At 34.5% G+C, this 25,944-nt stretch overlaps 1 protein-coding gene across 2 annotated transcripts in view; it reads left to right on the top strand.

Annotated features, from left to right (window-relative positions):
• Nucleotides 1-25,944, top strand: part of LOC148952220 (DNA repair protein RAD51 homolog 3-like) — a 173,058-nt gene that overhangs the window by 143,716 nt on the left and 3,398 nt on the right. The window contains exon 3 of one of the 2 annotated variants that reach the window (XM_089089678.1): nt 14,703-14,831. The exons of the other annotated variant lie outside the window; for it this stretch is intronic. The gene's annotated coding sequence lies outside the window, so the exon portion shown is untranslated. Of the gene's footprint in view, nt 1-14,702; nt 14,832-25,944 lie in introns of those variants that run through there. 2 annotated transcript variants of the gene reach the window in all.

The raw sequence follows: 25,944 nt of genomic DNA, 5'->3' as shown, positions 1-25,944 counted from the left end.
TTTGTTTTCTTTAGATATCTTCTTCTTCTTCTTCTACATTTAGATGATCATCATTGTCGACGACAACTAGTGGTGGTAGATCATTTACATTCACTTTGTATTGATCAAGTAGGGAAAAGTCAGGATCACATTTACTGCAATACAATGTAGTTTCACTCTTATCGTATGTCTTTGTGTAGTCAATGATACTTTTTTCATTTGTATTTTAAAATTCACGTGTTTCAATTTGTGTATTTGATGCAATGTCCTAAACAGAATTCTCACATGAAGAATCACTCTCCGTAATTGCCAAATAAAAATCTGTAGGTTTATGATCATAACATTCAGTATCTTCACAACGATGACGTAGAAACCACACTTTCTTGTTATTTTGGCACTTGAAGCGTGGTCCAAATTCTTCTTCCCAATATAATTTAAATCCACGACGATACTAGTCTCTTAGGAATAGACTAAGTGATCGTTTCGATTTTTTTCTAATCATACCAGGATAGGTATTTTCCCACTGATTACATTTATCATAGTAACAGTTTGAACATAGGAATCCTCTGACATGAGAATCGCAAACTTCTTCGCGGTATGAATTACAATTTTTAGTTTTAATGGCATATCCTCTGTGAAGTTTACACGGATTGCACAATCTACACTTTTCATCGTTTTCACTGACAATAGTGCAATTCTCAAAGGACGACCAACTGCCCAATGTATATAAACATAGAGGACATGTGTAGTAGATTTTTTTTTTCTTTACTATTGACACTCAGACTGCAGGTTACAGACTAACTACCCTCCCAGAAAGAATGTTCTTTTTTTTTACTTCGAGTACTCGCTTCAGATTTCCTAAAGACAGAATAGGAGGAGTAGTAAACAGGTGACGTCACACTTTAAGCTGATTAAACTTGTTTGAGCGGGATTTATTTCCCGTTCTCGTCGCTTCATTGGAATGTGAGGTTTTAGATTTTCCATAGAAACTGTTCCTGTTGTTTTTAGAAAATGTAAGTAATGCTCAAAAGCAAATCTACAATACTATTTTGTTTCAATTAGTATGCCAATAAATTGAGTGAATGCATTGGGACCACAATGTAAAAGCATCATACAATAATCCAAGGCTGGAGAGTCCTGTTTCATGATGTCATCAACCTGCACTGGTCATCACTCTCCTGTGCACTGACAATTTCTTAAACTGATCATTTAGATTTAAACATTTTTCCAAAGCGACAAGATTCTGCATGATTGTTTGTTTCTCAAATACATTCATTTTTTTCTTTTTACTCTTGATGTTCACACTGCTGATTACAAACTAACTAACAAATATTAAAGAAAGAAGATACTTTATTTCAAATACTCTCTCTCATCACCTATTGGTTCTCCTGGAAAGAGTAAACAACTAATATATATATATATATATATATATATATATATATATATATATATATATATATATATATATATATATATATATATATATATATATATACTCTTCTGCCTTTTTCAGTAAATGAATCAGTACATTCTTCTCTATATGCTCAACAATTGCATTCAAACCTGCTTGTAAGGTAGATATATTCATTATATTCACTTTGGCCACTAAACATAACTGTTCATCCATCTTGAATCGAATTAGAGATATTACGTATCTACTAAACATGTCATCCCATTCGAAAGTTAATCTTCTCCCTGGTGCTATCTCTACTGCAACATTTGTACTCATTTTTGTAATATTCCAAAGAAAACAAAATATTATACACAATAATACCATCGAACAAAATCCAATTCAGAACTGTGGTACTAACTAACTCTTTCCCATTTTATATAGAGTATTTTCCAAGGCTATGGTGTTTTTACTCTATCTGTCCCCCCAATTCTAAAATCAATAATAACAATAATGGTTTCCCCAAATCATGTTGACAGATCAGTTAAGTGACTAGGTTTTTCCCCAACGTCTTCCTTTGTTGAGAAACTATTTAGGTTTTCCCATAATCTTAAATTGCCCACAAACATGTTATGTAACTAAGGTTTTTTCCAAGGTCTCCCCTCTGGTGACAAAAAAATTTCTGGGTTTTCCCCCATTGACCTTGAACTTGGGACTCAGGGACTACGTACTCCCTACCAAAGGTGTATAGCGTCAAGGTACATATAACGTCGCACCCTACTAACGCTGTACTAACATACCCACGCCCATAAGCTGAATTTCAGGGGAGGGGCTTACCTGGTCTAATCAGCTTTTCCAATGTTGGATATCGAACCCGGCACCACGCCGGTGCATGCATCGAACACGCCGACGAGAGGACCGGTCAACTGCCACTGTTGTGTCGTAACGCTGCCGCCACCAGGCTGGCGGTGGTGTTCCGCTGACTTTGAATTAATTTGAGCCAATTCTTTATTGCGTCAACCACAATGTTGGAGCTTTTCTTTTTTCGTGTGGTTAAGGATTTCGATTTTCCTGCTTAGAAATCGAGTGCGATTTCAAAATTAAACAAACAAGTGCGCACACAACTAATTTGCATGAATTCCTTGTGCTCCCAGGATGAGTTTTTATTTATCACTAGTTCTTGTAGCAGGTTCAGGTTCAGGTTAATACATTTTTATTAAAAAAAAAACAACTCAATGTTAAAAAAAGTCGCACTAAAGCAAGAAGATGCTTGAAAAAGCGACCGGTTGGATATCATGCATGCCAAATCATCAAACCAATTAAAATGAAAAAAAGGGGAAAACAATAATAATAACAAAAAATAATGATAAATATATAATGGCACAAAATATAAAATAAAAATAAAATATCTACAAAAAAAAAAAAAAAAAAAAAAAAAAAAAAAAAAAAAAAAGCCTTCTCTCGAACCTTTAACACTACCAAATTCCTGAAAAGAAATGATTTTTAATACGGGTTTTAAGTTGCGGCACACTTTCAGCTTGACGAACAGAATCTGGGAACGAATTCCAAACTGACGGGCCCATGTGTCTGGTCACTTGACTCGCTCTGGTTGTGTTCCGTGGCTCAGATGCAAGACTATCCGCACTCCTAGTCAAATAATCGTGATAAAACGAATTAGGCTTAAAAATATTCATAAAAAAATCCGGTGCAAAACCATTCAGCCACTGAAATACAAAAACTCCAATTTGATAATCCCTTATTTCACCAACCTTTAAAATTTTAAACTTTCTAAAAAGTGATTCAGTGCTATCAACACCACGATCATACCTTCCAATCAACCTTATAGCCTTATTCTGCAGAACTTGAACACTTCTAAAATTGCAACTAAAATTACTCGCCCAAATCAAACAACCATAATTTATATAAGGCGCTATTATGGAAAAATACAATAAAAGCAGAATTTTCAAAGGTAAAAAATTTTGAAAACGGTTCAGAACTCCAAGGCCTCGCGTCAGCTTGAATGCTATAATGTCGCAGTGTTTTCTCCAACTCAAGTTTCGATCCAGGATGAATCCCAGATATCGGATCTCTTCAACTTGTGATAGCGGTAGGCCATTGTAAATAATGACACCAGGGAGAGTGGGAGCAGAACCAGTCCTCGTAAACATCATAAAATTAGTTTTTAATGCATTGACGCTAAGTAGGCTAGCACAAACAAATTCATGTAGGTCATCCAGCGCCTTATTAGCCTTGAACAAGAGCTCTTGCAGCGACTTTGCTGCAATCACTAAAGCCGTGTCGTCAGCAAAAGAAGTAACTGAAGCTCCGGGAATGTAGAATCTCATTGTGTCTACAAATATCAGGTACAGGAGAGGGCCAAGAACTGAGCCCTGTGGAACACCACACTTTATGGGAAACGGCTGAGAAGATTTGTTACTCAAAGTCACTCGTAGCTTCCTTTCAATTAAATACGATTCAAACCAATTTAAAACACTACCCTTTATGCCTAAATAACACAGCTTTTATAATAAAATCTTAAAATCAACCGTGTCTAAAGCTTTTCTAAAATCAATAAAAACGCCCATGCACTGCTCGCCATTCTCAAGTGCTGAGTTGATATTTTCCAGAAGATGCTGGACTGCCTGCGTCGTCGAATGTCCTTTCCGGAAGCCAAATTGACCATCGTGTAAAACACTAATTTTCATCAAATACTCATAAAGCCGGTGATGAACAATCTTTTCATAAACTTTTGAATAAATCGGGAAAATTGATATTGGTCTCCAATTAGATATATCAGTTTTGACTCCACCTTTGTGCAACGGTACAACTTTAGCTATTTTAAGTGCACTCGGATACATCCCCTTTTCCATAGAAATATTGATAAGGTATACGAGGACAGGAAGCAAATAAACCAGAACCGACTTGAGCGTTGTAAGGTTCATTCCATCAACTCCTGCACTGTTTGACTTAATCGTGCTAACAATTTTGCGTACCTCCTCTTCAGTACAAGGCTGGAAATGTATTTCGAAACCTCTTCCTCGCTCATCAACAAAACTGCTTGATTCGAAAACATGGGAGCTCCGTGCTTCTTCTTGAATCTTGCAGCCAATTTCAGAGAAATATTGTCCAAATGCGTTGCAGATTTCCTCAGTTTCTTCCAAGGTCCTATTATTTAGTACAATTTTTGGCTCCGATGGCTTCATAGGGCCTTTTAGAAGATCATTCACAACTTGCCATGTTGCTTTGGGGTTACCTTTACTTTCTTCAAATACATTTGTAAAATATGCCTTCTTTTTTTCCTTCTTAGGGCATTTGCCCTATTCCTTAGCTCTTTATACATCACATGGAGCTCATTATTCTGCGGATGATTCAGCTACTCCTCACACGCCTGATTTCTCATATTAAACAGATTCAGCAGCTCATTATCACACCCTGGTTTTCTTGGTTTATTCTTTCTGGGGTTTGTTTCTTTAAGCGGACACGTCCTATCATAAACATTCGACACTATTTGGTTAAACTTTTCAAATGCTTCCGACGGATCATCTTCATTCAGTACTGTTTCGCAGTTAATAACACTAATTTGTTCTTCAAATTTTTTCCGATCACGCATTCAGTTCACGCATTGGTATTTTATTCTTTCTGTTATGTTTCTTCACTTCAGAATTCAAATGCAATACAACCGGAAGATGGTCGGAGGCTGGGCTTATAACAACAGAGCAGTACGCTTTACTTAGTATCGCTGAAGACACAAACACATTATCGATGAGCGTTTCCGAATGATCCGTGATTCTCGTTGGAATGCTCACGGTCAGGTATAAATCATTTGACATCATCAGGCTAAAAAAATCCAAATTTGGTCCACGTACATTTAACAAATCAAAATTAAAGTCTCCCATACATATAAACTCTTGACTAGATCTATTTACCTTTGCAGCAAGACATTCAAATCCTTCAGCAAACTCTTCAAATGATGCACTTGGTGCCTTATATACAACAGTAAAAATACAAGCTCGATTTTCAAACTGAATTTCTATACTAAGGGTTTCTATCTTACCCTCCTTCCAAATGTCCAAATCCTTTCTAATTTTCCAATTCAAATTCTGTCGGACAATGAAAGCCAGGCCTCCACGTCCCATTGACGTTCGACTTCGAGCAATCAGTTCATAACATGGAAAATTAAACGACGAATGAACAGTATCATGACCCAAAAAGGTTTCACATAAGGCCATTATATGTAAATTATTAGATCGAGAAATAAAATCAAAAATCTCATGGTAAGAAGACGTTAAATGACAATTCCATGTACATGCATGAAATCCAGACCGGCCTAACTCCTCCAAAGTTGATAACTGACGATATTTACTATCAAGAGATGGACGAAAACTAATTTGCGACCCATCATTTTCAACATCCGTCAACAAATAATCATCAACATTAAACGGATTATTTTGCAAATCACTCAATCTTCCACTTAAACTACTATTCATATCAACTTACGCAAAAAAGAATCCTATAATTCATCCCTTTTCCGCGCTCAAACGGGGCGATAATTATACTCATAAGAAATCAAAAAATAAACAACAAAATAAAAATATAAATAAAGAGTAATATAGAACATCTTGACGAGATAAACACTACCAAACTACTCATAAATAACAAACTAAACGCAATCTGAAAGCGAGTTAATTCGACGAGCAGCTCGCTCACCCGGAAGCATTGTGAGAACCTGGCCACGATCTGACCATACATTTTTCACGCCAAACTTGTCTCTCGCGGCACTCAGGATATCGCGACGGCGCTTGGTTAGAGACTCAGACAAAATGATTTTCGAACCAGCCAATTTTGATTTACTCGCAAACACTCTACGGGCCGTCTCACAGGTAGAAAATCTCACGAACACTGGTGCAACTTTATCGTTTGCCGACCCTGGATTATTCAATTTCGACCTGTAAACCATAGCAAAATCACAATCAGAGATACCGGAAAGCTCCAACTTTTGCGAGGCTATATTCAGAATGGTCGACTTCAAGTCAACATCCGGCTGCTGTTTAATACCATGAAAAACTAGAGTTCCAAGCTGTTTTTCTTGCTCATAATCATCAATTTTCACTTCTAATTATGCAATACGGTTCTCTAAATTTTCAATCAGTCCTTTGATATTCTTTACTGATACCAACAATTGCTCTAGCTTCAGATTAACCTCAAGCGACACTGACGAGTATATTTCACTCACGATAGTCTCAACCGAAGTTTTTAGAGTTTGGTCCTTTCCATATTTTTTTTGAGCTTGCCTAGTAATCGCGCTCATCATTGGTTCTTTTGTCTTATCAATTTCTTACTCATTTGCGACTATTTTAGCTATCAACTACGCGGGAGATGGTTCAGAAGAAACTGTTCTCAGCGAAGAGAAAGTTTTGGAAGCCGTCTTATAAATGCCCGGGTTTTGGTTAACCTCTTTAAACGCACTTCCAACATTTTTATCAGTTTTTGTAGATGCTTCGCGGTAATTGTCCTCAAATGAGATGAGACTATTTTCCGTTAGGCTTGACTCTTTGTGATCCCCATACGCAAAAACTAAGTAGTTGAAGATTTCTTTTTTATCCTTTGAAACTTGGATAATTCTTACGGGCCACAGCGGGAATCTTTTGAAATTCGCTAACGCAAGCTGGAACTGTTGAAATTTTGACATTTCTTCGCTACTACGAGAAAAACCAAAAAAGAGAAAAAAAATCAACTTATCTTTCAGTGGGCAGGCCCACGGCAGCAGTGGCAATAAGCAATTGACGGCTGGCCCGGTGGTCCGCGGAACCTGCTTTGTTATTCACCACCGTACTCTGGCATCCTTAATCAGCTAATCCGAAGTAATACGAACGCCACACAAATAATAGGATAATCTGTTGATTGCTACCGTAATATAAGTCCTTTTTCTTTTCACAAAACGTGAATTAATTCACTTATTGCGAAACTGTCCACTGTAATTAATTCTAAATTTAATCCGGCTTAAAAATAAAACTGATGTTTACAGGTCAGATGCCAAACGACCTGTGCCATTGAATAGACAATTGTCTTTTGAACAGATACCAGATTAAATTCCATGTAGGAACTTGGAATTTAAAGACCTCTCTATTTCAAGACAACTTGGTATAGCAAAAAATCAATATTTTTTTAGTCTTTGCCTCAGGCAGGTGTTATAAATACTGAGGTTTTGATTCCGTGACATAGGTGCGTCACTTGAAACGGTAGGTTCTGAAAACTAACAAGTTCCTAACTGTCAAATTCTGAATTTAACATCGAGGACAATTAATGTCTTTCATTATTTGTCATAAAACCACTGGAAGTGTAATTACTAAGAAGAGTCTAGATGTCTAATTATAGGACGGGGATCTATTTCAGACATCGATAGAAATTAATGGGAAGGAAACTACAAGTGCAGGTCTCCCTAATCACCATCTCAATAGTTATATCTATTATACCACCTTTAAAATTAGTTTTTCTCTACTAAATCTGTCTAAACTTAATAAGTATTTCATTAGTTTGAATATCTCACCCATATGCAATGGTAACTATTTTGAGTGGACAGACTGTTAATAGTAGAGACATAATTGCAATTGCAAATTTTTAGCTTGACTCTAATCTTGGAAAATAGGCCCAATCTTAAACAGATCTTAAGATTGAAGTATCAAATCATGGACAGATTCAATCACTGACATGTGTTGTGAAAAAGAGTAATCATATTTAAATATACTTGACTATAAGGTTGTAGTCAGCCAATCCCAACTATCTGCATCGGATCCAATATTAAGAACCTGCTGTCCTTGTTTAGGGAAGATACATTTTAGTCAAAACATTTGTCCAAGATCCGGGGGGGGGCGAGGCAGGTGCCCACCCCCTAGCGTAGTCTAAAGTAGTGAAATTTACTTAATTAACTCACGTTTCCGTTAATTAAACTTGCTCCTAACGCGTTTAACGGATCAACCTATTTCCCCCCCCCCCAATTTTTTTTTCTCGGATCAACCTATTTTGCACCCTCCCCCCCCCCTCTAAAAAAAAATCCTGGATCCGGCCTTGCCAAGATCACACACTGTCCAAGTACTGCGGGTTTTTATTCTAAATCCTCTTTCATGTAGTAGATATGATCTGGCTGTTCCAGCGACTTTCACACATTACCTCTCCCACCATTCATAGTCATTACACTGACTTCTGCAGTAGGTTCTACCTTCTCCGTAATGGTCCTCACAGATGACTTTTACAAAGTTCCGAACTGCAACCCAAATCAGAACTAAGTTCACATTCCTTTTCACTATCTTACCCAAGAGAACTGCCTGAGTTGTCATCAACAGTCAGCGTCTGAACCTTTCCAGTTTCCTCTTCACCCTCAGTGTTGTCTTCTCACCAAATCTCTTCACAGCCTGCTTCTTTGTTTTTCTTGCTTCAATTTTTTTCTTTTCCACCTCTTCTTTGCCTTCCTTGTAGCAAAGGCAGCTTCAATTTTGGTCTTACAGATGTATCAATGAACACTTTTGTTCTGCCCTCCTTTCTTCCTTGAAGCATTTTGTTTTTTTGGTGGTACTGGGATGTGGTTGTACTTGTTCAGGTGTAATGGTCCTATTTCAGAGTTGCTGCAAAATCACAGGGCTTACTGAAAGCATTGGGTGAGAGGATGGGAGTACAGGTAGGGATGGGGTTGGGGTAAGAACCTCTAATGAGCACGGCAATTTGCCACCACCTTCATAGGCTAAAAACATTTGGTTGGTCTGTACTTAAGAGCACAGATCTTCATTATCAAAACAATCTAGATTGAAAAGGGATATACCGACCAAATCTTTTCTGGATGTTTGATAGCATGAAAGCTAAGGGGAAAGATTTTCCTACCAACCCAGCTGTGACGTAAATGGTAACAGTTTATCTCGACGGTGACGGTTGCTCATTGAAAAAACATTACTAATTTTGATAATTAACTTTGTTAGGAATACATAGCTGTTACATATTTCAATTATTAAGCAAGAGTTCTGAAATGCCACAGTCATTTCGTTTCAACCAGATTTCTACTTCTCTTGATTCATAACGAAGAAGACCAGCGTCCAGGCAGCGACTCAAAAAGTTTCTAATTCGTGAATAGGCCGAAATCTGATGCAAATTAAAGCTGGGATTTGAGAAAGACTGATCAAACCAAAATTTTGTGGTTAACAATGATCGTGCCAGCGGCGCGCTGCTGCTGTTATGTTTTCCCCCACCGCCACCGACCTTCCCTTGTTGGCACAGCGCCAGGGTCTAATTGTGTAATAGAAATTTAAAAAATGTATATATATATATATAAGGGTGTTCCAAAAGAAACAGTGCACTGAAGACAAGAAAGGATATTTGTACATTTAAAATGTTTAAATGTAGTTGAAAATGTTTTCCCAAAAGATTTTAAATATTATATTTAGATAATTTAGATATCTAATTTTAGATATTAAATATTCTTTTGTTTGAAAGACCCTTTGAAAATGGTGCTTACCTTACAAGAAAGGATATTTATTGTTGAAAATGTTCTCCGAGATGGTGGCAAATTCACAAAAGAAGTGCAAGAGTCATTTAAAGAAAAATTTGGTGCAGAACGTTTGCCACATCGAAATTGTGTTTCCGTTTTGTTGCATAAGTTCAAAGAAACTGGAAGTGTTCAAGACAAACCCAAAAGTGGCCGCCCAAAAGTCGTTACAGATACAGTATTACAGAATGTAACCAACAAACTTCAGAGGAGCCCACGAAAGTCTTTGAGGCGTTTGTTTCAAGAAACTAGGATATCTCTAACATCAACTCACCGAGCAGTGCATCAACTTAAATTCTTTTCGTATAAAGTGCATGTTGTTCATGAACTGAAGCCTCAGGATTCAGAAAAACGCGTACTCTTCTGTCGGTGGTTTGAAAATTTTATTCTAGAGAAAGGTGAAAACATTTTAAACCATACATTCTTCAGTGATGAAGCATGGTTCCATTTGTCCGGGTACATGAACAGTCAGAACTCTAGAGTGTGGTCTACAATAAATGCTCATGCTCTGTTTCAGAAGCCACTCCACGATCAAAAAGTTGGTGTTTGGTGTGCTTTGTCAAGGCGGCGTATAATTGGACCTATCTTTTTTGAAAACACCATCACATCTGATTGTTACATTCATAACATCCTGGAGCCATTTTTTGATCAACTGCTTGAGCAAGAAAAGGAACAAGGCTGGTTCCAGCAAGATGGTGCAACTGCACATACGGCTCGTGTCAGTATGGCTGCAGTTGGTGATGTCTTTGGGGATCGTGTGATCTCTCGTGGTTGGTGGCCACCTCGATCGCCAGATTTACACCTCCTGACTTTTATTTTTGGGACAAATTGAAAGGCAGTGCATGCAGACAATCCTCGAACTACGGATGAACTGAAGCAGAAAACATCAAGTGTTATTCAAAACATCAAACATGGTGAACTTGAATGTGTTTTTCAAAACATGCCGTTTCGTGTTCGTTTATGTCTGCAATTGAATGGCGCAGACTTTCAACAGTTATTTCAGATCATATCTTACTACACGAATCAATCCTCAATCGTGCTTTAGTTGATAAGGTATTAGATTTGCGAGTATTTGCAATATATAGTATGTTTTTGTGAGTTTTGTTTCTTTGGGTTATTAGCATATTCCTACTGCGCTGTTTCTTTTGGAACACCCTCGTCATTCGGCCAGGGGGGCTGGCGTACCCCTCTGTCCTCCGTTATGGGCTTCTTTGTTCACGCCTCTAATAATCTAATGTTATATATTGGTGTTTGTACCTTAATTGCGTAGCTTAATAAGAGGGCTCGGTGGAGGAACATACGGGAGGTGTTCTTGCAAACCTCCAGTTAAGGGTTTTTGATCATAATTAGTACAATGATGATATCGTTTTAAACTTCCAGACTTTTCTACTTAAGAAGTGACATCAAAAGTGTCGTGTTTAGTGCTATATCAAGCTTAAGGATTGTAGAATTGATAAACATCACGTATATATGAGCAATAGCTTTCAAATGAGCCATTAAACGTCACTCTAAAAAGTTCTGGTAGCCCACTAGCCCCAGCTTTTCCACCTGAGACTTGGCACCAGAAGTGCCGTTTTAGTGCCATTTGGAACTTGCTGATGGCGGAATTTATTGGAAGGACGTAGATATGAGCAATATCATTTATATGAGTGATTAAAAATCTTTCTAGATACCTGCGATACCAATACGCCCATAGGCTACAGATACGCGTAGTATCAATACGTCCGATACTGATACAGTGTGCAGCCCTTTCCCTAGGGACTATGGAGGGTTATATCATCACCAAACCAAAGATAATTGACCTTTGAACTAAGTTGAACAAAACGGCTATCTCAAAATTGTGATTGAATGACTTTGGGGGAGGGAGCCTTTAGGAAGGGCGGTTAGTTGCCCTCAAATCTTGTCGTTACTTAAAAAGGGCACTAGCAAATTTAATTTCTTTTCGAATGAGCTATTAAATATTTCTCCATGATTTTCTGGTCTCCCTAAAAAAAAAAAAAAAAAAAAAAAAAAACAGTGATTTTCCTTATTGTTCAAGGAGAGGGGCTGTAATTTCCCATGACTAGGTTTTCGACTGTGCTGACTCAATTATATACTTTTCATTTTGATCTGACACCATTTTTGAGAGGTTTCAGACTTTTTGTTTAGAAATCACCATAAATTTCTTTTCGGAATAAACTTTTACTTTTAAGACAAACCGAAATAATAGTTACCATTCCTGAATCAGGGTCAGATGGCAATTTTTTTCACCAGGTATTTTTTCTACTCGTTTTCTGACTTTTGGTTACTATGGGCCTTGGTTCGCTCTTTACTACGTTGCAGCTACCGCTGCAACCATGATTCATTTTCTTGCGGACTTACTTAAAGGTGGGATTGTAAAAAAATACAGAGCTTTAAACCTACGGACGAAAAAAGAATTCAAGCCAGTTTTATGGCTCAAAAGGAAAAGTAAAACAAAAAATAAGCTTCACTAGCTAAGGAGCTGGATCGATTAGAAAATAAGCTTGAAGTGCCAACAGTATTATTAATGAAAAAGATTTCAGGTCAGCAAATCAGATCCAAATATTCTTTTTTAGGTACGGTACATGACGACTTAGCTCACCATATGTTAGTGCGTTATTCAAGTGCACTTTTAAATTCATAACCGTATTTTTATTGAAAGTCTAGAGAAGGAGGCAATTCTGGAAACTATGATTTTTATGATAAATAAATGCTGCATTAAGAGAGAGAAAAAAAAAGTGTGCATATGTGAACAAATTGTAATCAAGAAAACTTCTATAATTTAGTCAATTTTGTAACTTTGATTTTCCATGAAAGTATTCTTTTCTCATAGTTTGAATTTCTGGATATATTCCTCTTCTGGGGTTAGCAACTCGTATTTATTTTGGAAAAAGAATATACACTCATCAACTACGATTAATGTTTAAGTGGTAGCCCAAGAAAATTATTTTCTTCTGACGAGATTCATATAGCCAAAAAGGCAGGATATCCCTAGTTTTAAGACTATTTTACCAGTTAATTGTTTCCAGATAATTGATGTTTTCCTTTGCTCTTTTTTTTGCATTTCTTTGAAATATAGCGATGATTAAGGCTAAGTTTTGCAAGGTGCATAGTTGAGCATGTGTAATAATAAATTCGAGACAACGGCAAAATGGCCTCCCAGCCTGGAGAAACACAGGTGGCTACATGTCCACTGAAGCAAATTTCTTTGAAAGATACAGTTGAAGAGTTGTAATACAAGTACTGGATGATAATGACTACTTCTGAAGTTTGCACAAACATAAACCTCAACCCCTCAAAACTCCTTTGTCAACCCCTCAAAACTTAAAAAATGGTATGTGCCAAGAAGAAATTTCCTTAAAATATAAAAAAGATGACACGTTCCTTAAAGGCTACCCTCTTAATTATGTTATTTACTTTTTATGGAAAAAAACTTTTTTTTATATATATACAAAATACATACAAAATTTCAGTTTTTTTTTATGAACAGTTTTTGTGTGCATTAATAGTAGTAATCAGCTAGTCAGTTTCATCAATGATTGTTGTTAATGTTAATTAATAGTAGAAATGTGGTAGTGAGTCGTGGTGGAGTAACCAGACAAGGATTTTGGAATTTTATATCTAACTTTGGGGAAAATCAAACCCTCTCAGTGAAAAATGTATTTAATGTGTTAGGATTTTGGGCCCCTACGAGTCCAAATCGCAATATTATGTTCAAATTTATGATCAAGAAACTCGTAAATACTGTAATATCAACTTATCAAAAATACTTATGAAATATAAACTTAGTGTGTTTTGATCATGGTGTTCTAATTCCAATACTAGCTTCAGATTTGTAACCAACAAGCTCAATCATTTAGGACCAATCCCTAAAAGAATCCTTGAATAACCATGAGTCAAAAGAGGTGCAGCATGTATTATTTGATAACGTGTACTGAACAATACTAAGCAAAGTTGGGGACGAGGACGGTTCAAGTTCAAGTTCTTTTAATTTTCAAACTAGTTTCACTCACTGTAACACTACAAAAAATTATACAACAGAAAAAAAAAGAATATTTAAGGAGGGTTCCTACAAAGTGAGTTATACTCGAAAACCGGCACCCTTAGAAGAAAAAAAAATATTATAAAAGTAATGAAAAATAAATAATAATAAAGAATAGAAATACACATCATAAAAAAGAAAATAAGACACCACAATTAACTCACAGCCCACATTCCAAATCAAAACAAAATATAAATAAACACCAGCACCGGCAACCATGACTTCATAATAATTAATAGTCCAGGGGCCAAGACCTAAAAATGTGACACCTCCATGACACATCTGTTTCATGCAATCTGACAGCAGTTTCTAGTCATATCAAACCCGCTGATTACGATTATACCCGGGACTAGGTACCTCCGAGGGGTGCTTGACCCTTAAAAATGACCTGAGATATTAAATAGTACTATCTAGTGAATTTCACTTGCAGCCCAATACGTTTCGGTCCTTTTAGCTGCAACTTAACGTAACTGAGCAAAAAATGTAAGCAAGTTAGTGATAAAAAATAGAAGTAAAAAAAATAAAAACATTATAAACAATAAAATAAATAAAAAACTGTCATAATTAGTTTATTGAGGAATCGTTTATAATCCTTATTGGATATAGATCATAAAATGAAAATATATTAATAGATAATAAAATCAAAATTAGTTATCATCATCAGCATCCAACACACATGCACCTCCACAACTACATAGCAAGCTACTATTTTTTATTCCTTCACAGCCACAACTCCATATTCAGTCTTTCATCTTTTTCAGACTGTCTTTTCATGAAGAGCACCATGCACTTTTGATGGTACTTAGCCTCAAGTCTCACTAATGGAGCATCTTTACAGCTCATCCACAACTGAGGTTCCAAATTTTTCAGTTTTTCTACCTGCTTCTAAATATTATTCTGCCTTTCTAGAGTAGTTATCTGCTTTACATTCATTTTCTTTTTTTTTTGCTGCCTTTTAAGCTACAAAAAAGACAGCATGACCTGTATTCAAAGTTCCCTTTATGTGAGTTACTGTCTCTACGTAGTGTTTGCCTCCTTTTAGTTGACAAATACTGTGATTGAGTTTGGTTAGAAGACTCCTGATGACTTTTGCAGGAATAGAATTTATGGCGGCATACTCTGTGCCAGAACAAGTCTGTTTTAGAAAAAGTTAGGCTTTGTAAAACTTTTTCTCAATGCCCTGTAGCCAAATGTACATGAACAGTTTGATGCCAATAAGGAAATCACATGTTGAATGTCTGTAACTTTATGGAAAGGAGCACTTCGCGTTTCCTGACACAATAGGCATGATTCTGGTTTAAATACTGCATTCTTTGGACTGTGCATCAGCTTCAGGCTTTTTGAAGCAAGTTGATCCATTCTTCTGAAATAAATCTCATTGTAATACTACTGGAGTAGTTCAAATCTTATCCTGTTACATGAAATTGTAAGGTCACAATTTAAGAAGAGAGAAGAATGTAACAGAAAAAGATATTTTGTAATGCTAGATTCAAACATTCTTGCCATTTTTCGGGATACTAAGCCCCTTTTTTTACCATGTAGTGCCACTTGACAGAAATCAATTTTTGTTTAAAAAAAAGAAAAGATTTGAATAAGGTTTTACAGATTTATGAAAAAAGCTCAAAACAGATCAAAAGCTCAAAAGATATTTTGCAATGCTAGATTCAAACATTCTTGCCATTTTTCGGGATACTAAGCCCCTTTTTTTACCATGTAGTGCCACTTGACAGAAATCAATTTTTGTTTAAAAAAAGAAAAGATTTGAATAAGGTTTTACAGATTTATGAAAAAAGCTCAAAACAGATATGATTATTATAATTGGATAGAGTATTGATTTTTGAATTTAATGGTATGTTTGAATGAATGAATGAATATATTGGAAAAACCCGTCACAATTGAACAAAAGACGGATAAAAAACAAAAGAGAAGAAAACGCACATACAAAACACAACGAAACTTCTTGAAATGAAAATAATCACGAAGGAACTATTATTTCTTAGGCTGAGTTCCAACCCACCTACCAGGGTAAGTTATCACAGTAAGCTCACAACCTGCAGAATAACATGGTAATAAGTGACCATAAGGTGACACCACTAGATTAATCTTAATACAAACATCACAATAAAGAATTAAACAAGATTTCATCAGAATTTGCTGTTTTTGTGGAAGCAAATAAGTGAATTAAATACTTAATCTTGATATATTCAATCTTGTAACATATGCACTGTAACCCCAATACAATATTCTTGCTTTACAGTTAATCTCTGGTATTCCTAAGAAATTGCAAATATTAACCAGAGAAGTTAATATTATACTATGATTTTACAGCATTAACTTTGGTCAAAATATCAATTTCGTCTGAATGTCTTAGCAACAACAATTTAGTAGCAAGTGACCTGTGTCCTAAAGTAGTCAAACAGTGCATTAAGTGTATAACATCAACAGTAATTGTGTCCTAAAGACTTGTATTCAAAAATTTATCCATGCATGTTGCTGTCTGTAAAGTATTTGCATTGTTTTAATTGACAAGCACTGTGATATAGTTTGGTCAGAAGACTCCTGGTAACTTTTGCAGGAATAGAATTTCTGGCAGCACACTCTATGCTAGAACAGGCCTCTTTCAGAGAAATAGAGCTTTTTTAAAAATTTTGCAATGTTCTGTAACAAAATATACAAGAGCAATTTGGTGATAAGAAGGAAATAACACATGAAATGTATATGAATTTATGTAAAGAACCACTTTTAGTTTGCTGACACAATAGGCATAATTTTGGTTGAAATACTGTGTGCTTTGGACAATGCATTAGCTTCAGGCTTGTTGAAGCTAGTTAATCCATCCTTTTGAAAGAACTCCAAAGTTAAAATACTGTTAGAGCAGAATAAATCTTTTGTCCCTTACCTGATATTGCAAGGATTTACTTTATAAAGAATTTACTTTATAAATAAAATTAAACAGAAAAATATACTATAGAATGCAACCTTAGATTGTAATAATATAACTGTAGATTCAATTGGATCTACTTTTGATTACTAGTACATTTGAAATAGTTAGTGTTATGTATAGTTAAAATGATTCAAGCTAATGAAAAGCCTCCAAAGAAATTTTAGACAAATCTAATGGTTAACAATCCACATTCTATGTGGTATAATAGAGATTCTGTAGTGCACTGTGGAAACAGTGATTAACAATCCAAATACTGATTGTCTTATTTTACTTCTTGTATGTGTGATGCTCCAAAATAAAATAGGAAAATGAAACTTTCAGGGATGGATTTACAATCTAAAGTATGAATTGGGAAGACATTTTAAAGTGTCTACCTCCACTTCTTCTCCCACTGGAGGGTCCTGGCCTTTAATGACCTTTAAAAATTTGTGTTTTACAAAAGTGAAACCTTGCTAAATAGATCTTCCGCTTAAAATTAAGTACAACAAAATTGTTTTCAGTTTCACAACTTTGTTCAGTCCAAATTTATAAGGTTTTAAATATATGCAAATACATTTCCTAAATTGTGAAAAAAAAACAACAGTGATATGGCTTAAAATTCTACTCAAATAACAGGAATTGCATTTCCAGAACTAAAGCCAGAGAAAAAGAAACTGATAACTGACAATTAAGGTAAAATGTTGTTTTGTCAAGCTGGCGGACACAGGATTCGTCCTATCGCTAGCAAGTGCAATTTAAGGTTATTTAAGGTTATAGACCTGTCATGTAGACAAATTTCAGAACACTCTAGACAGAGAAGGAGTGGAAGTAGGTACTTCAAAATACCTTCCCGGGACATTCTTTAGCCTGTAGACCCATTCCTGAAAGGGTAAATATTTACCAAATCATATTATTGAGTTATGAATAAAGTGAATATACCACTTGATGCCTTTTTTTATGCTCTTTACAAGTATATTAATCGTTTTTGTCGGGAATGAATTTTAGCCCCTACCCTTATATAGACCAATTCAGGGTATATATTTGGGTCAATATCTACGAAGTCATATTATTGTGTAAGGTCAAAAGGGAATGCAGCATTTCATGCCTTTTTTTATGCTGCTTAAAAATATAATAAGCATTTCTACCGGAAAAGAATTTCAGCCCTCCCCCCTCAATCTGCCCATTGAGGGGTAGGTTTGGTATAGCCGAGATAAGGGGGGCTGTAATTCATTTATAATAGAAATGCTTATCATATTTGTAATCAGCATAAAAAAAGGCATCAAATAATGTATTCACTTTAGTCCTAACTCAATAATATGATTTCGTAGATATTGACCTAGGCCTATATTTGCACATTAGGGGGGTGGGGGAAAGTTTATACTTACCTCTCATTTACATTAGAAATAAAATTTACCCCCACCCCCTAATCTGCAAATATATACCCTGAATTGTATAAACAGGGGGGGGAAGGGTAAAATCGATGTCTGACAAAAATGATTATTATATTTGTAAAAAGCCTAAAAAAAGGCATGGAATGGTATATTCACTTAATTTGAAACTCAATAATATGATTTGGTAAAGATTGACCAAAAAAGGCACTAAAAGAGCATTTTGAGCCTTTCTTGATCCATGATATAACTTCAAATAATGTAGTCACAATAAAAATTGTGCTTTGAAAACTTAGACCCAAAGAAATCAATAAGCTAAAGAGCCAAAACTAAGGTAGATAATTTCTGTCAAAATTTAAATTGCCTGTCTCTTAAATAAACCTCCCTAGGGTATAGTCTAGCCTATATTACACCCTAAATTCATTCCTGATAATCTCATTTTCCTACCTACCTGCTATTTTAGAAGATAGAAATAAACTCATCTATAACTCTGCCTATTGTTGAAAAGAAACGAATTAATAAAAGAAAAAGGACTGATAATTTCCTATTTAAGAAAAGAAATAGCTTAAGACTGATAGAGCCTAGAGGGTTCTGAACCTGTTAATAGTTCCTTTCGAGAGTTCTTTTCAATTCGATGGTTAAGGAGTAATCATACTTTTTTCTTCGGAATTCAATACTCTATTCAAATATAATGATTATTCCAAATACTAATTTTCTGTAATAACTTTAGAACTTTATTTGTTGATCATTATTTCTCTTTCTTCTTTAAATTGCACGATTTGCATAAGCCTTAAACAGATACCGTTACAAACTTGAAAAAAATGTAAACAAAACTCTCGAGATAATTTTTCCCTAATCTTTCAGGTCATTTTTAAGGGTCAAGCACCCCTCGGAGGTACCTATTCCCGGGTATAATCGTAATCAGCGTGTTTGATATGACTAGAAACTGCTTTCAAATTGGGTGAAACAGATGTGTCATGACGACCTAAAAATAAGCATCTTTTTGTCTATTGGCTCCCGTACTATAATATATATCTATTAGATATAGTTTTACATTATTTTTAGAAAGCGAAATAGAAAAATATGAATCCACATTACTTTCATAAATGTTCCGAAACTTTACTATTAAATTTTTTGAGAAAATCTGGATCGTTCAGTATGAATTCTAAGGGAAGGCAATTTCATAGTCTTCTTAGACTATAACTATTCTGAACAAACGAAATTACCGAGAAATTAATAGAATCAAGAGCCAATGGTAACAGTTCTTTAATTTGTTTAAGTCTAAAAAGGACACAATGAACTGGAAGGACGAGATCAACTGGCAATATGCTCAAAAATGTATATTGCCTCTTAGTAGGGACCACAGACAAGAAGTATTATCATACAGATGTCCACTGTCCTATCTCGCAATGTTAAAAAAGAGGGTCGGGTATTCGGACACCTTTTGGCTATATGTTATGACGTTTAATGCATGCGAGAAGTCAGAGTTGCCATGTTAGTTATATTTAGGCATTTTGATGGGTAAAAATTATAGCCAATTTTGGAAGCTTTACAATTTGTCATATACGGTACATGTAAAATAAAAATAAGGCTTAAATATTAAAATTTTACGGTAAAATACTGCAAGCATACAAGAATTTAATAGTTTTATTTACATCCCATGGCTCGTAAATGTATATACATGTTTTTAATTTCTTTAAAATTTTGATAAAATGGCGGCACATTGTTTGCCAGTTTCGCTTGTAAGATCGCATTTAAACTTATTTTTTGGTTTTCTTCGTCTTTTGACCCCGAAATACGAATTCGGCCCAGCCAGGATTGTGATAGCTGTTTTTTTTTAATCAATCTTTAAATATCTCTTATCGTTAAGTTTTACAAATATTCATTAGCCCTGGGAAAAAAAAACTATTGAAGTGATCACAAGGAAGCCTAGCACCTAAATTTGAGATAACCATAAAATTTTAGTAGGGTTCTATAAATTTTTTAAACCTAAATCCTGAGAGGCCGATGAAATACATTCTGTTCGATCTGTTGGCATATTAAATTAAAAAAACAAAACAAGTCCTTTCAACTGAAAATAAAGAACAAAACCAAAAGATAAAAGCAAAAATTATTACGTATATGAAAGTTCTTATGAACAGCTGTCTTCTGTAAGTATTGGTTCGCGGTTCTCACGAGGTTTATTTTTTATTTATGAAACTGCATTTTTTCTCTTCAATGTAGTAAGTGAGTAAAGTATTGAGTCCTGCCACAAACAAATCTGTATAGATTTTCACGTGGTAGGACTGTGAGATATTGACTTTTTTTTGTGAATATTGGTCTTTAATTAAAAATGAATTTCTCTCTCTCTGTGACCCTTCCTTAACACCTGGCTCTTTACGCTAATGTTTCTTAGTACTTAAAAAAAGCTTCTAATTGATCTAATTAAACGACCCTTGTGTTTCAGTAGTTGTTCTTAAATAATTGGGACAAAAAACTTTAGCGTAAAGAGCAAGGTGTTGAGAAGGGGCAACCTCCTTCATATACGTAATAATTTTTGTTCGTTTCAAGTTTTGAGGTTGCTCATTACTTTCAGTTGAAAAAACCTGTTTTTTCTTAAATTTAATTTCTGATGTTTTTTGAATAATGCCAGGAAACCTGGCTCCACCTCCATAAACATTTATATATATATATATATATATATATATATATATATATATATATATATATATGATTAAAATTAAATATATAACCAGTAATATACGGTTCATCATAGTTTCGTGCTTGCCTTGAACCCACAAATCACTTAATTAGGCACTGGGACATAATCAGGCGATTCTGGTTTTACTACGAATCCGTTTGAAATTCATAGCAAATGACTTAAATACTACTTTTAATAACAACTCACCGCAACACCAAGCCACCTGAGGCAAACACAGCCGCCAAGTCAAGTGCCATGGCAATATAGTTCCAACCTCAGCAATTTCAGTTAATTTTCCGAACAATTTATTGAGTAAAGTAATCAGCTTTTATTAGGAGACTTTATCTTCATATTTTTTCTACAACAGCAATGAAGGAGACAAGTTTTGAAAATAAGACTTTAATGATTTAAAAATTCAGAGTGAACCTTTCCTGGTTTCAGACAAATCCATAAAAAATAACTTTTACATCTTGTTCAACAAAAACAGCTTGAAGCGTATCTGAACTTCTAACAACCCTGTTTCATACTCCCCTCATGGCCACACTAAAACAGATTACAGGAAATAACTGATCATCCAAAAAAAAATAATTTGTCTGAAAAAAGAGAGGAAAAACTATATGGACAGTCAAGTAGTATAAGAAAAAGGCAATTATAAAATAATACAACTTTATATTTCTTTTTCATTTACTAATGTAATTAAAACAGTACTATGTACATCAAACATATATCCGCTAAATTTTTTTTGCGTATCAGAACCATCTCAAAGCCCTTGATAATAAAATAAAGTGACTTATTTTAATAGAATGTGTTTTCAAGTGCCTGTTCATTGAATTAACTTGTTCTTTCAGAATTGAAACAGTTAACTATTTCTAACAGATTTAATGGAGAATATATATCCAAGGAATTCCTAACGAAGCAGAAAAAAACTGTTCACATTTTTGATAATCTTTAAAATACATTAACTTACTTTCTTGAAATTGGACTTACAGGCTTGAAGGTAAATAATGCTGACTCTAATATTTTATGTATTTCCTCTAGAAGCCAGAAGCGACGGCAACAACCAAGGAAACTTTTAGTGACTAAGATTATGAAAAAAACAGCTTTTAGCAAAATAATCACTCGCCTCAAGAAAATTGTTGGCTAGAAATAAATGACATCCAGGATACTTTTTCTCATAAGAACATACACAGCGACAACAAAACTTTTATGTGTACAGTCTATTCTTATCCAAAGATAATTTTCCACATTCGAAAATTTGAGTTCTCTCCTTTATTTGTATACATTCCATTTTTTTTTTTTTTTTTGTAGTTTCAGAGTGCTAATATACATCTTACAAGGAAAAGCACCCGAAAATAATTTTTTAAACGGAAAAAGGCAGACAAGTACTTCTGACCAGCTTTTCTCAGAGCCTTTACCTTAATCTTAAAATTTGAATTTATTATTTGTGTAAATAATAAGTTTGCAGTGTAAATAATATTATTTGTTTAAATAATAAATTTATCTAAATAATAAGTTTGCTAATATATCTTCCAAAGAAAAAAACTTGCACAGACCAAAACCAAAACAATCAATCACCTATAAATAAACATCAGCAAAAAGAATAATCTAGTATACAAAATAATTCTGAAAATCCTCGGTTGGGAAAAAATAATGAACAAAGGACAAGATAGTAAGAAAAAGAACCAAAAACAAAGGCTTTTCTACAACAAGAAGCAGCCAAAAATTTAGACACTTTTGAATAAATAAGCATTGACAATATTTAAATTATGAACAACTCCACTTTGTTGCCAGAGAAATTGCAGGGATAAAGATTATATTTTTTCATTAGAACATTGAAAGCAGCAATACGACTTTTGAGTATGAGTCTTTTCTTACATAAAGCCGATATTGACATTTCAAAATTTGAGCTCTTTGCTTTACCTGCATAATTATTTTTTTTGTACTTATACATCCAACAATGAAAAACAGTCAAAATAACTTTTGAAGTTGGAAAAAATATATAAACATATTGCTCATCTCTTACTAGCAAGCTAGAATTTAGTCAAGAATATAATTTTCAACACGACCTGGTAATAAGAAAAATTCAGCAAAGGGCAAAAGACCAAAAAAAGGACAAGAAACAGTGTTTTTTGTAGCAAAAAGCAAAAAGCAGCAAAAAATAGACTTAGGATAACCAACCATTAATAACATTTAAACTCCAAATATCCCCATGTTATTGCTAGAAAATTTAGTTCTTGAGATGGTAAAAAAGGCAAAAAAAAATATTGGTCATCTCTTACTAGCAAGCTAGAATTTAGTCAAGAATATAATTTTCAAAACGATGTAGTAACAAGAAAAACTCAGCAAAGGGCAAAACACCAAGAAAAAAGACAAGAAACAGAGTTTTTGTCACAACAAAAAGCAGCAAAAAATGGACTGTCAATAACATTTATACTCCAAATATCTCCACTTCACTGCTAGAAATATTGAAAAAAACTGCCTTATGCATGTTGCAATATTGATTTTTTTTTTTATTATACTTTTGTCTGTTCACACTTCTTTCTTGTTGTTTTTTCTCAATTAGAGATCTATTTTTGAACTTTACTAGATATTGAAGTCTCATAGCAACATAAGTCCTACAGAATTGCTGTTGAGCCTCTTCAGAACAAAATAGGATAGAACTATCACAGTGACTCACTATCTTTTTTCTTATTTTTTTTTGATACCCAAAGACTTTCATGGTATTCAGAAAATGATCTTCACAGGATTTTATATAATTAAAACAAGCCTCAGTTGGAACAGTCAAACCATGGAAAGGACCAGCAGATGGATTGTCATATACTCTATAATATATAAAAATATCATCTGGCCCTACAAAGTTGTCATGGCTCTTAAAATTGAATCTACACTGATCACACTTTTGTATCTCCAAAAACGTTTTAACAGACCAGCCACATACATATTTAAGACCAAACATTTCTGATCGTTTGTCAAAATCACTTGATATTGTAAAAACCCAAGATTTAACCGTGGCATTAAACTCATTTTGCTACATTAATGATGAAAATTGTTCAATGAACTCATCGTTTTGAAACACAGGGTTACCATAAGAGACTTCACTAACTGATTCATTTTCTTTGTTTCTACTTTTCAGTCCTTTTAAGGCATTCATAGTATTTAAATTTACTGCATCATCAAATACACAGTTGGCGCCTGATTTGGATTGGATTGTTATAAAGCAGCAGAATGCCTGCTTATAGTTGTTTTCAAACTCACATGCGCGAGGATTGTCATTTAGACCACCTTTTCTTCTCATAAGTCCAAAGAAGTTTTCCAAGCAATCTTGATTTAATCTTCTGGTGGCAAGCTTTTGAATTCCCAGGCCCCTCATTTCAGTAGACAGTCCCTTCAGTGACGATATATTCAGCAATCATCCTTTTTACAATTTCACGCTGTTTGTAATGTCTTGTTTTCTTGTACACTTATAGATCTTCAAAGTTGACAGTTCTTTTGAAACATTGTCTAAAAAACAAAACTTTTCTGACCTTTTCATTCCTCTTGAAAGATGCAAAGGTTGCCTAAAACGTTTTTTATCTAACAGAGAAGACGAATTGAATAAATCAAACAGTTTGTCTATGTTCTTTATGAATTTTATTGTTCTCTGCCATTCCTTGCCCAGAAAATTAGTGGCATATAAACAATGCATAGCACTAGCAACAGAGTGACTTAGAACCTGGGCAGCAAGACTGAAATTCATTTTTTTTTTATATTATTCAACAACAAATGTCCTCTATGGAGTCTAGGCATCATACAGATATTATTTTTGGAGGCATAATTGTAAGTCTGACACACCTGACTCCAACTAGCTTCTGTTCCATCAAAGAACTGCACTGTCTACATCCACATGTGGCAACATCCACAAACTCAATCCTTGTGTCTGATGTATCTTCACTATAGTCTTTTGATTTCAGACTATTACAATGGTCATGTTCAAAATTGGAGGCAGTATTACAGCTTTCACTGGTTGATGGCAAATTTGCATCATAATCGCATAATATTTGTCTTCTACACTTTGTTAATGGGGGGCACAGTTTATCTTTTGGGTTTGCTACTCCATGGTTTGGTTTTTTTCTTTCTTAAGATTGGACCACTTTCCACTGGGTGAAGAAACATAATATCTCTTATCATTCCTTTGAGAATCAAGCATATTAGAAGAGCTAGTGTGCTTTGATACAACTTGGTCTTGCTTATATGTTCTGGCTGAACTTTCTAAAACTGGTTTCAGGCAGTCAATGCACATCCTACATTTTTTTTATGTACTGTGTCTCCGGTGACATGGCTAGTACTTCTTGATTTTGCGACAAATTTGCCCAGATATTAGACCTGAAAGGTAAAATTCCAATTTAGTAATATTTACCAACTAAATAATATATAAAATGAAATTTATCTAATCATATACAGCACAATAGCACTGTCTAAGTAAAGAGCAAGTGGAATCTGAGCTAGTGTTGTAAAATCACTGTAAAATAAAAAATTGGTATAACATGGTTACATTGGTAAAATAAGATACTCACTAGGAAATACAAGGTAAAATTGGTGTTTTAAAGTTACCCTGTAGCTACAAGAACAGTGGAGCATTTATTTTTAAGCATCACTTACAGCTTTTAATGGATTTTCTTTAATGATTTTAATTTTCCTGGGCTTGCCCCTTCATATTGATAAATATAATTAACTATCTAACTTATCCCTTTGGTAATCTTGAGCCTAGGGTAATAACTCAGCAATTGGACAGTCTGATTTTGAACATCCATTTTGAAAAAAAAAATTACCATTGTTTAGGAGTAAAATCATATTAGTCATTTTTCACAACATTTAAGCCTAAGAAACATAACCCTAGCAGCCTTGCACATCTAAATAGCCACATTCATCATATCATATACATGTTTTTTTTCATTTATTTATAAAACCGAATACAAGTAAAAAAGAGGTTTATAACACTTTAATGACTTTGATTAACTAAGCACTGGATCATA

Source organism: Artemia sp. Qi Xiang Cuo, chromosome 5 (genome assembly GCF_049724085.1).
Source record: "Artemia sp. Qi Xiang Cuo chromosome 5, ASM4972408v1, whole genome shotgun sequence".
NCBI lineage: Eukaryota > Metazoa > Arthropoda > Branchiopoda > Anostraca > Artemiidae > Artemia > Artemia sp. Qi Xiang Cuo.
The sequence above is the reverse complement of the archived record's forward strand: the minus strand, read 5'-3'. Positions and strand labels throughout refer to the sequence as shown.